Source organism: Lissotriton helveticus, chromosome 5_1, assembly GCF_964261635.1.
Source record: "Lissotriton helveticus chromosome 5_1, aLisHel1.1, whole genome shotgun sequence".
In the NCBI taxonomy this organism is placed as follows: domain Eukaryota; kingdom Metazoa; phylum Chordata; class Amphibia; order Caudata; family Salamandridae; genus Lissotriton; species Lissotriton helveticus.
The window spans coordinates 474,123,225-474,134,626 of NC_136065.1; positions in this window are offsets into that span (position 1 = coordinate 474,123,225).

Here is an 11,402-nt window from a genome sequence, read left to right on the forward strand (position 1 = left end):
TGCTGGTGGGGATGACACAAGCGAGGGGACATCGAGTGTCAGCAGCCTGTCTGCAACACAGGTTGGTGTCCTACGCCGCAGCAGCAGGCCCAGTGTGGGATCACGTGCCCTGCAGGAGGAGGAGCCTGAGAGCTACTGGGTGCTGCGCGCCGGAGTCGCACATGACATTTCAATCCATGGGCAGGGACATGCTGCTGACATAAGCATGTCGTGTCTATAACATTGAGCAGTATGGCGCAATACTCCTCACATGTAAATCATAACAATTGTTCCATATTATTGTGCTTTCAACAATAATTTGTATTCAAGCATTGAACATCGGACTCCTGTCATTATTTCCATTGTCATGCAATTGTGAAGTGTTGGGTGAGGGGAGTGGGTGCACTAGAAACAGTTCATAGTGATGTGGTTGCGCAGTCTGTGTCCTTCAGCTGGATGTTCCCCGCGTGCATGATGCGCATGTGCAGGTGGCCGGTCGTCCCCTTCCGACTCACTGCCAGATATCTCTACAGGAATCCGGCGCTTGGTAGCAATGTTGTGTAGTATTGCACACACAGCCACAATGCGGCAGCAGACATCAGGACTGTAGTACATGGCCCCACCAGTCTTGTGAAGTATGCGGAATCTGCTTTTCAGTAGCCCAAATGTCCTCTCAATGCAATTCCTTGTGCGTATGTGTGCTACATTTTAACACTGTTGCTGTGGTGTAGCAGGGTTGAGGTATGGGGTGAGGAGGTATTCACGGAGAGCGTAGCCACTGTCACCTGAATGAGAGGAGCAGAGGGTGAGTACCTGTGCAGCGCAGCTAGTTCATCACAGTTACTCAATTGCGGAGAACGGTGAGGGTTTTTAAAGACAGCACAGACAAAAACTAAATTTACGTCAGCAGTATTTAGAGGAAAAGTTAATATTTCACAGTCCGCTCAACACCTCATCTGGATCCACCGGTAAAATCCAGCAATGTCCTTGATGTATGCACAAGAATTTGAGGGAGCGACAGTTCAACAAAAAATCAGAAGGTTCACAGATGTGAAGTCCAACAAATGTCCTTTTATTTGATGATTCTCAACAGAGATGTAGAAATTCAGTTTAATGGCAAATCTTCATTTTTTCATAAATCAAAGTGCAACACAAACAGCCGACGCATTTCGTCCACAAACGGACATCATCAGGGATGTAATCACCAAAAACATAGAAAATAAAAATATCAAATTAATAAATTGTTAAATAATACATGTCAGATTTACAATATTCAAAAGCATAGTACAACATAAAAGACAATAGGACACCTGCCTATATAACAATCTTTTACTAAATGTATCCATACATTCCCCAGAACTCATTAATGAAGATAACTTTTTTTAGGGAAATAGTCTTCTGCCTACCTCCTGTATAAGCGAACTTTTCAAAGACGTAATCTTGTCTTATTATTCAAACTGTCCGACTGTAGTGCAACCTAATTAAAAAATTATTCAAAGATGAACTTAATAGACACATGATATTAAAACAAACAGAGCATAATCGCCAAACATTTAGATAGTGTATATAAAGCAATTCATGTCTAATAAAGCCTATTGAGAAACAGAATAACATGCAGCGATAATCCTCATCCTAGATATGATTCAGTAACCCCCACAAAAAAGAATAAATAACCATCAGTAAATAAAAGGTCATGGAAAAAATTCAATAACTGGTTCAGAAAAAACATCTCACCTATCATTTAACACTAAATTAGTATTATTGCCTGAGCTCCCTTTGAAATTTTTCTTATGTTCATCACAGTGTAACATTGTGGGGCAACTGTACTTACCAAGTAGGTGTCCTTCACCAAAGTCTCCCCTGGCCAGTCGTGTGTGGTGCCGCAGTGCCGGAATATGAATGAGTCATGTGTGCTCCCCGGGTACTGTGCCACTATGTCCGTGATGTAATTCTTAGCGTTGCACACCATCTGGATATTGAGGGAGTGGTAGGACTTGCGGTTGCGGTACATGTATTCCGTTTGTGCAGGTGGGCAGATGTGGGTACAGTCAATGCATCCTATCACATGTGGAAATTGCGCAACATTGTAGAATTGATGCTTGGTCTCATCCAAGTCCTGTTGGCTGGTGGGGAATTTTATGTGCTGGTGAAGCTGGGTCAGCATTGCATCTAGGAAACTCCTTTGGCAGCGGGACATGGTGGGCTGGGATATCCCCCCAGCAGCGGCAACTATCCCCTGGAAGCTTCCAGAGGCCTGAAGGTGCAGGCTGCACAATACCTGGACATGTGTGGGCACCGCATTGGTCCGCCTTGTTGGGTGCTGCATCAGGGAGTCCAGGTCCTGGATTAGCTTGATGATCATTGGCCCATTCAGGCGGTACTTAGCGTATATTTGCTCTCTGGTTTAGCCCAGCAGGGTGACCCGCTGGCGGAATATCCTCTCCTGGATCCTGCGTCTGTTCCATGCAGCTCGCTGCAGCCTTCGCCGCCTGACCACCATGTACAGTCCTGGCATTGTGAGAGTCCTAATGCTGCAGCTGCTTCTCCTTAAGTGTGTTTGGTCAGTCCAGCACCTGTTGCTGATTGGGTAACGGTTCTTCAAATTTTTTTTAAATTTTTTTTTAACTTTGATGGTTACCACCTGCTTTGGGTTGTCCTTAAATTGCGCCTCGCAAACAGCGTTTTTGGGGGTTTTCGCAAATTGCGAATTTTGTTGAATACCGATTGCGATTGTATAGCTAATTCGCATACTTATTCGCAGAATCCGTGGTTTCTCGCTTTTCCTGACTCGCTATGGGCTACTACCAGGATTCTGCGTTTTCTATTGCGGATTCGCTATTTTGTGTTAGCGAATTCGCTATTTTTTTTCTTGAATACCTTTTTTTGGAATTGCGATCGCAATTGCTTTTTCGCAGCTATTGCGATCGCAATTTAGCTTCATGAATCAGGCTGAAAGTCATTTTGTATGCAGATGATACACAGCTTCTTTTTTCCTGGAACAAAGAAAGTGAGGCCAACAGTGCACATATTAAGGTCTGCCTCTCTGCAATTTTCCACTGGTTGGCGGAGGCCCAATCAAAATGCAATGAGGATAAGACAGAGATTCTTCTCTTTGTAATTTTCCTCCACAGTTCTAGCGCTACTCCTGGCCAGATGAGTCCCCCATGCCATCATCCCACGGCGGTCCTGTAAAAAATCTAGGGATCTGGTTTGATAAAAAACGGTGTTTTGTTCCTCAGATCAAAAGGCTGTCAGTCATATGTTTCGGTGTCCTGAAATCTCTCGTTTTTTTTAAACCTGCTCCCCATTAATACCAGGAAAATGCTCATCCAAGCATCGATTATGCGAACACACTATATGTTGGTCTGCCTGGCTACCTGCTCAACAAACTTTAGGTGATCCAGAATGCTACAGCCAAATTACTACTTACCCTCCCAAGCCAAGCAGGTGATTGTACGGCCACATCTCCGTGATCTACACTGGCTGTCGGTGGTAGAGAGGGTGAAGTTCAAATCCCTGGTAATGGTGCACTTTGCCTTTCATGGCCATGGCTCGGTCTACCTAAAATCAAGATTTAGCATCTACTCACCGACCAGGCAGCTTCGTTCCTCGAACCAGTTAATGGCATGTGTTCCCAGAGTCCCGAAACAGAAGGATGGCGGCAGCTCCCTGTCACGAATTGGGGCTGTGGCCTGGAACCAAATTCCGGTGGAGTTTCGAGCTGTTCGTACTCCGAATGTATTTAGGAAGAAGCTGAAGACATTTCTTTTTAAATAAGTTCTCTCAAGCAGTTCATTCTACCTGCAAGGCACGAGCTGGTACACTCCTTGGTGTAGCTCTGCGCGCTACAAGTGCCTAAAAACAAAGTGTCATTTCTGCAGGTGTTAGGGTCACTTAATGGTAGTTCCACATAAGAGAGATGACTGCAGCTCTGCCTCTGTGGACATTCCTTTCTGACTCCCTGAGAACGTGGTGACCAAACGCTGACAAAAAGTGGACGTCATATGCATTTTTTGGTTTCTTAAAAAAAGCACAAAAAAACCCTTTTGACAACCCTACTGACTATCATGAGATGATTGAAGGTACCTTGGTTGTCATATTGTTGATAACCATATGGACAACTCACTATTGTGCTACTGCAAATAAGGGTAGATTTACAAACCCCTTGGGACACTTTTACGCCGCCGGTGCGTCACTTTTGTGATGCAGCGGCGGCATAAACAATGCTCCACTATGCAACATATTTACAACGTGACGCATCTAGTGAGGTGCGTCACGTTGTAAAGCCCTACACTACATTATACCTGCATCAGATATAATGTATGCAGGGTGGGCGTTCCGTCGTAAGGAAGCCCCGTAAAAGTGACGCTGTGAAATCTACAAGATTTCACGGAGTCACTTTTACGTCCCCACTGCGTCAAAACCTTACGTCTGCTTGTTGCAGGCGTAAGGAGTGACGCAGCACAGCAAGTATAGGGCAGCCCTGAATAGTGCTGGAGTTCACCTCTACGCCATCAGATGCGTCAAGCATCTCTCTATACTTGCGTCACGGTGCAGCACATTGTAAGTGCGGCGCATCCGTGGTGGCACGAGGGGTTTCAACTGTTACACAAAATAACTGGCGCATCCCTGCTGGTATGCAGGGATACGCCAGTTATTGTAAATCTGCCCCTTAGTTTTTGGAGATGGCTAAGGGTCTTTCTTGAGCTGAAAAAGGTTGAACTTCAGAGTGCTAGAAAATAGCTCATGTAGAGGAGCTGTTCCTTCTCCGCAGAATCAAGACCTGTGATGCGATGATGACAGACCTGCAGTAGTACCAAGGATGATGTTTCTATAGGGGACAAGAGGTGATCCTTACTGTAGGCAACTCACAGTTCAGTCACACCAGTCACTCACTGTCATTCACACTGACAGTAGAGGGGCAGCACCAACCTCCACAAAGCTCCTTGGCACAGATTCAAGTGCTTCAGGAATGGAAACATAGAGAGTCAGATGTTCACTGGCTTTGTCTGGAACCTCGTCTCACACAATGCGGTGAAAATGTCCTCATGCTGCCACTGATCAACCACATAGGATGGATTATGGCACAAGATGGCATGCACCAGATACATGAGTGAGAGTGGCTCCTCATTGGTTTCGAGGAGCCAAACTCACCATTTTCAGGAATACAGGCAGTAGGAGCAAAGGTCCCCTGGGCAGTGTCCATTTAAACTCATTTTCTCATTCTTGCTGATATGTGTTCTTGTGTCACAAGTCTCCTGTCAAGCTGATCTATATGGTTGTTCTCTTGTCTTCTTTTTTCGGTTGTATATTGTGTGTACTTGACCCAGAGCCATTTAAGGGCTTTATGTGAGAACCAGTTACATTACACAAGATCAGATTCTTTTTTTAGGCTCCAGGAGATGAAGTGATTTGCCAAGAATCACAGGCTGTTGTGCCGAAGCCAAGACTTGAACCTGGTTCCCCAGTCCCATTGCTGGAAGCTCTGGTTCCCTAGTTCCAAAGTCAGCAGCTCTGGGGGTAAATCCACATCACAGAATGTTAGCCTCCCTTGACAAGGTATGTACAAAGTAATACTTCTTTTACAATGGATGTCCTCGATTATACCATTACTGTTGAGACAGAGAAAGTTCTCCTGCATGGCTTGGGAGAATGTGCACGCCAACCTAAAGTTCATCATACCTATCTGTAGATTTCTGACCCCCACCTCACATTATCGATTATGTTTGTGTACTGAGGGACTATAAGACATATAAGACATGGATTAAGACCTCAAATGGGGCTCTATGTCTCTTTCTGGAGGGGAACACCATGTACACTACCTTACTGAGCGTGATTACTGTCATCTCGCTGGACAGCAGAGGGTGGGCGGAAGCAATACTGTATGCACTGGCAAGTCAGGCATTTTAACCTGTTTTTGGCAGGGAGATCCCCCAGCTGACCTCTTCCACCTCTTAAAATTGGTATGCCAGTCTCCTACAACCATGTTCTTCACACGTCCCAAAGTAAGGTCACGCCCCAGTACGTTAGTGGAAATATGCTCTGATTGTCACAATTTCAGCCCAAAAACCCCTTCCTGCCCTGGGGCTCATGAAAAGGTTCCCACACTATTATAGCTGTTGGCACCTAAGTATAGTAATACGAACCAAGTATGTTTAACCTCCACTAAATGGGGCAATGGTTTCTGGCTATCACTGTGTAAATCCGGATAGTGTGCCATTCTTGCACGCATCATTCCATCTTATTGTATTTGGCGTGCAAGAGAGAGCAAGAGTGTATGAAGGGTGATATATCCATGGTTGCTAAATTCCTCCAATGTGCATGTACAACCGAAGGTTGATGGGTGATCCATTGTTTTTGTGGTAACCAGAGCTGCTGCATCTCACTCTTCCTGGCTGTTACTCTGTATCGCTTATTCCTGCTTATTTGGATCTCAATCCACACCTTGAGAGTGACACTTTGGATGGTTGCCATGGAGCTAAAAGGAAAATGCAATTGGTCCCACCTAAAGATGTGGGCCAGATTTGAATGTCAGTGTACAGTTTATAAGCTGGACTCATCAATTGCTCACTTTTTACTTGAATAAGCTCTGGGATCACTGATAAAATATCGCAAACAAAAGAATCGTGTGGACAGAATATCATGTGAAAAATAACAAGGACCAAAATATCGATAAGGTAAGTGCAAATAGGTATTTATATATTTACTATTCTTAACTGTCTCCACATCTAAGTACCTTGAATATACAGTGTAAATCTTTGCTTACCTATAGAAACGAACCGTCACAAAAATGTTGTTCTCGTTTTTCTAGGCACAATATTTTGGCCTACAATATTTTTGTGTCCGATTTTCTGTCTAAACACCTAAATCCTGCACACCTATAAAAGAGAATGCCATTTCCCCTGGAGAGGAAGGAATTGTGCACCAGTAATGAGCAAAAACCTTTGCGGCTGCTTCATCGAAAGGCAGCCGGCCCTGCATGTAGTTACCCTGCATTATTCAGCTCAGCTTTCCACCGCTATGTCTGGAGCTATTTGGAAGTACTGGGTCTGCCAAGAATGGAAGCCTGTGACCACGGTCTAGCCAGACCTATTACTTCTATCTGCTGGCATTACCTATCAGTGGCGGCTGGCATCTATGGGGGGGCAGGAAGTTATAAAAAAGAAACACCTTGCAGATCCTGTGCTCCAGACCTCTTCTTTCTGGAGTGTGTGGGCAGGAGCAAACTCATTTGTCCAATCCAAGCACTGCTCACATTAAGACAGCTGGGTTGAGAGGTTTAAACTACGCAGGCTGCCTGGCCATCCCAAGATGGCCACCCAAAGGAACTAGCGCAATTTAAACAGTGCAAAGAGCCCTCTGCCCACCAATCCTCCCTATCGTAACTCAGCAGGTCCAGCCCTGCCCTGACGCTAGGTTCAGGACGGGACGATGGAAAATAAAATGATAATGAATCACCATTTTATTCTTCATCTCGGGGGGCTTTAGGGGGCATTTAATTGGGGCAACACTCCTCTGCTCCAACAGAGGAACCGCCCCGTTACCTATAGCGGTGAGATCCTGCATGCCTCCATAGCTTTGTAGAGGCACTTGCTCTTCCCTGGTCTGACACATGACTGCTACCTACTCTTTGTCTGGCAACGAAGAAGTGAAAGACTGCTTCCTGGGTAAGGTGTGTCAGCTACTCTTTCACGACCACAAGGAGCATTGAGTGATTTACCGGTAAAGAACTGAGGGGCATATTAACAAGGGCCTTATCTCTGCTATTTTGGCTTTAAAAGCCAAAAAAGCGGAGATAAAACTATCGCCCTATCTACAAGGGGATGCTAACATGCATTAGCGCATGTTAGCACCCGGTTTCCCTACGCCTCGCCTTGCATATCTAATGAGAGGCAAAGTGGGCGTCACTGGGCAGTACTCCTTGTAAATTATCGCTGATGTTCACATCGTGATATTTACAAGGAGGCCCACGTATTTTAGCAGACGTTCGTTTTTGGAGAAAGCCGCGGTTATTGCCAAAAAATAACGTCTGCTAAAATGCAGACTTAGCTATACTTACCATTAGGGGTGGATTATGCTGATACGACCACAGGGTCGTATCAGCAAGGTTATCGCAGTTTTCCATGGAACATTGCTGAAAAAACAGCGATGTTCCATGGAAAACATCGCTATCGCTGGGATAATTATCGCCATTGCACTATGCGTTGTTAATACAGCGCTGGCAGGCCGATAATTATCAGCAATAGTCAGCGATAAACATTTTCGTGCTGAGAGCGTCCATCGATTATTATCGCTGCTGCTTGGTAATATGCCCCTGAGTCAGGTACAGAGCCCTGTATTCAACACATTCAGATTCAGATGTTGAGCTGTAGCTTTAAATTACACTTACAACTCTATGCAGGCTCTAATTATACGAAGGTCCTGCGAGGCACAGATTGCTTGCAGATTAATTTTGATCCTTAGCAGACTAGCGATTTATGACATAATACTTCCTGAATTTGCTAAGTACATTTCCTTAATGTAAATATAAAATCATATCTGTTTCATAAGGCTTCCTAAAATTGCTAAGCACATTTCCTTAATGTAAATTCAATCTCGTATCTGTTTATTAATAGAATAACACTGCTTGGAAGTTATACTTATTGAGAGTGATAGGTGCATAAGCTTAACTAGACATTCTACTGCACACCACCCTCCAAAGACAATCCTTGATTATTAGACTTTTCTAAAAAGGTATGTGAGAAATCTTTGTAATGGGATTTAACAATGCATCACTCCCAAATATTGAATGACATGAAATGTGCAAAATCTTTCAACTTTACAGTGTATTATTTTACATTATTTTTGCCCACAGGATGCTTGTTTGAGTAAAAGACATCACCGTCAACTAGACATTTTCCCCTCTAACCTGCCTTCTGATGGTATTCCGCATCACTCTTAGGTGAGATAGTCAGCTCGTAGAGAAAAGTTACTTGACATAACCAGCAAAAACCATTTGACCTCATATGTATAATTTTGCAAAAAATACATCATTTGGGAAACACAATGTTGCCATATTTCAAACTGCTTTACCCACTGAAAGCCAAAGCCTAAAGAGTAAGTACTTAGCAAATCAATGTGCCCCACACTGGCACCCGGTTCCTGTCTTCCAACAACAATAATATTACTTGTTTGCCCTAACTGGCTTTGACTCACACAGGCCTTGGGGTAACTGGCAGGATACAACCAGGGACTCCCTTCAGAGTGAAAGTTGCCAATTCAAATGCCACAAAGTAAATACATAAGTAAGTAAGTTAATAAATAAATACATTTGTCAGGCCTGCTTGGAATGGGAAGATGGTTTTCCACATCTGTTAGTTGTGTCTGTTAAAGTCAGATGGCGCTCCTCAGTGAGGCCTGTGATGCTTGTGTAGGGTCATGAGAATTGTTCTTGTTATAGTCTTTGGTGTCAGACTGTTCCTCACTGGTGCCTTTTATGTATATCTGTAATTGTCTGATTGATCCATACTGTAGCCCTTGAAATGTGCCGGGGATAGTTTGTGGTTGATCCTTTTTACATCCTTCGGCATCTGTTTGTGATTGCTAGCGTTTTTTCCCTGCCCATAGCTAGTTTCTGTGATTGTCAGAGATTTTTCCTGGTATAGGGCACAATATATCTCTCAATGTGGTGTCAATTGGTATTTTTTTACTGTGGCCCATGGTATCTTATCTTTGATTGTCACAAGATGTTCCTTGCTGTAGCATGTCATCTGTCTGGGATCGTCGGTGATTGTCCCAGGCTGTAGTAAAAAATGGCAGTCTATTATTGTCAGAAGGTTTGCCTTGTTTAGCTCTGATACATTTTTTGGGACCTGTTTGAAATTGAACACCTTGGGGCATTTCTACAAAAGAATGGTGCAGTGCAGCGTTAAGCCAAAATAGCTAACAACACGCTCGCCATTCTGAAAACGCAGGGATGCACTGTATTTACAGCAACATGGTGCATTCTTCACTTTCCCTAACGCTGGTGCTGAACTCAGCTGCATAGCACCCACGCAGGCACCCTTGCATTATAGTGAAAAGGGTGTCTTTGTTGAGGGAATGATTGCTTGTGTGCAGGAAGGTGCCACTTCCTGCACATAAACAATCTAGAATGGCAATTTGAAAACTTTTATGTGTGCAGCATTGTGCAAATCTTCACTTTTTAAATCAATCAGTCAATCAGCGATTTGTGAACCGCACTACTCACCCGCGAGGGTCTCAAGGCACTGGGGAGGGTGGGGGGTTTCGCACAGCTTCGTCTCACCTGAAGAGGCAGGTCTTGAAGCGTTTCCTGAAAGCTTGGAGTGTGGGGGTTTGTCTGATGCTGAGAGGGAGTTTGTTCCAGGACTTGACAGCGATGTAGAAGAAAGGGTCAACCTCCTGCTCTGACTCTGCGGATGCATTGGATTATGGCTAGGGCAATGATTGTTTATGTCACAGGAAGGGACACCTTTTTGCACATAAACCATCATTCATGGTGTTTTGCTCTTTCTATGTGTACTGTGAAACAACAAAAATGAGGAGAAAAAAAGCATTTCTCCTCGTTTCTCCATGTTAAGACTAGGTTTTCCTGGTCTTAATTTTTGGCCGTGTCCCATATTTATGCCACCCTTGTAAATAGGAGGCAGCGTCAAAATGAATGGGTATTGCAGCGGACCGCCCACCACAACATCCATTGCCCACCCCTTTCAGGCTAAGTACAGTGTGAAAGTGGGCGTTATTTACAAGGCAGCATTAAGCCTCATTAAGCCTTGTAAATAGGGCGAAGCCCCTATCACCACAGGAATGTCGATAAAAGTGACATTCCTGTGGCAATAGGGGCTTGTACATATGCCCCGTCATGTCTCTTTATGATAGTGAGAGGCTGTTCTTTGTTTAGCCCAAGTCACAAGTTGTTCCTCACCGTTAGCCAATCAAGTCTCTCCTTATAATGTCAGTCTTTGATTTTCAGAGAATTTCCCTTGCAGCACGTCATTATATGTTATGGTGTCAGACAGTTGTCTGGTAGGGATGCCCATCTTGTTTGTCTGTGATTGTCAGAGATTACGGCTGTCCGCGGCCCCCGCAGGGGCCCATGCCAGCAGGGCAGCCCTTTAGTGCCATTTTTTGGCACCACCCACCCGCCGCTCTAGTCGCTAGGGGGCTCATGTAGGGGGCCTCTAGCCAGGTCGCCACTGTGGCGTCCTTCCGGTGCGCCAGGTGGGGGGAGGGCATATAAGCCTCCCCCGCCCATCCTGGCGGTCTCTGTTCCATATTTTCCCAGAACAAAAGTTGTCTTGTGTATTTATTCATTCTTGCATGCTCAGACCTGGGTGGGAGAAGTTGCCGATAATGGCACTATGTTTATTCTGTTTCCGAAGAGCCATGACTGAGTGAGTGTTTTTTCAGAAGCTGTTTGTCTC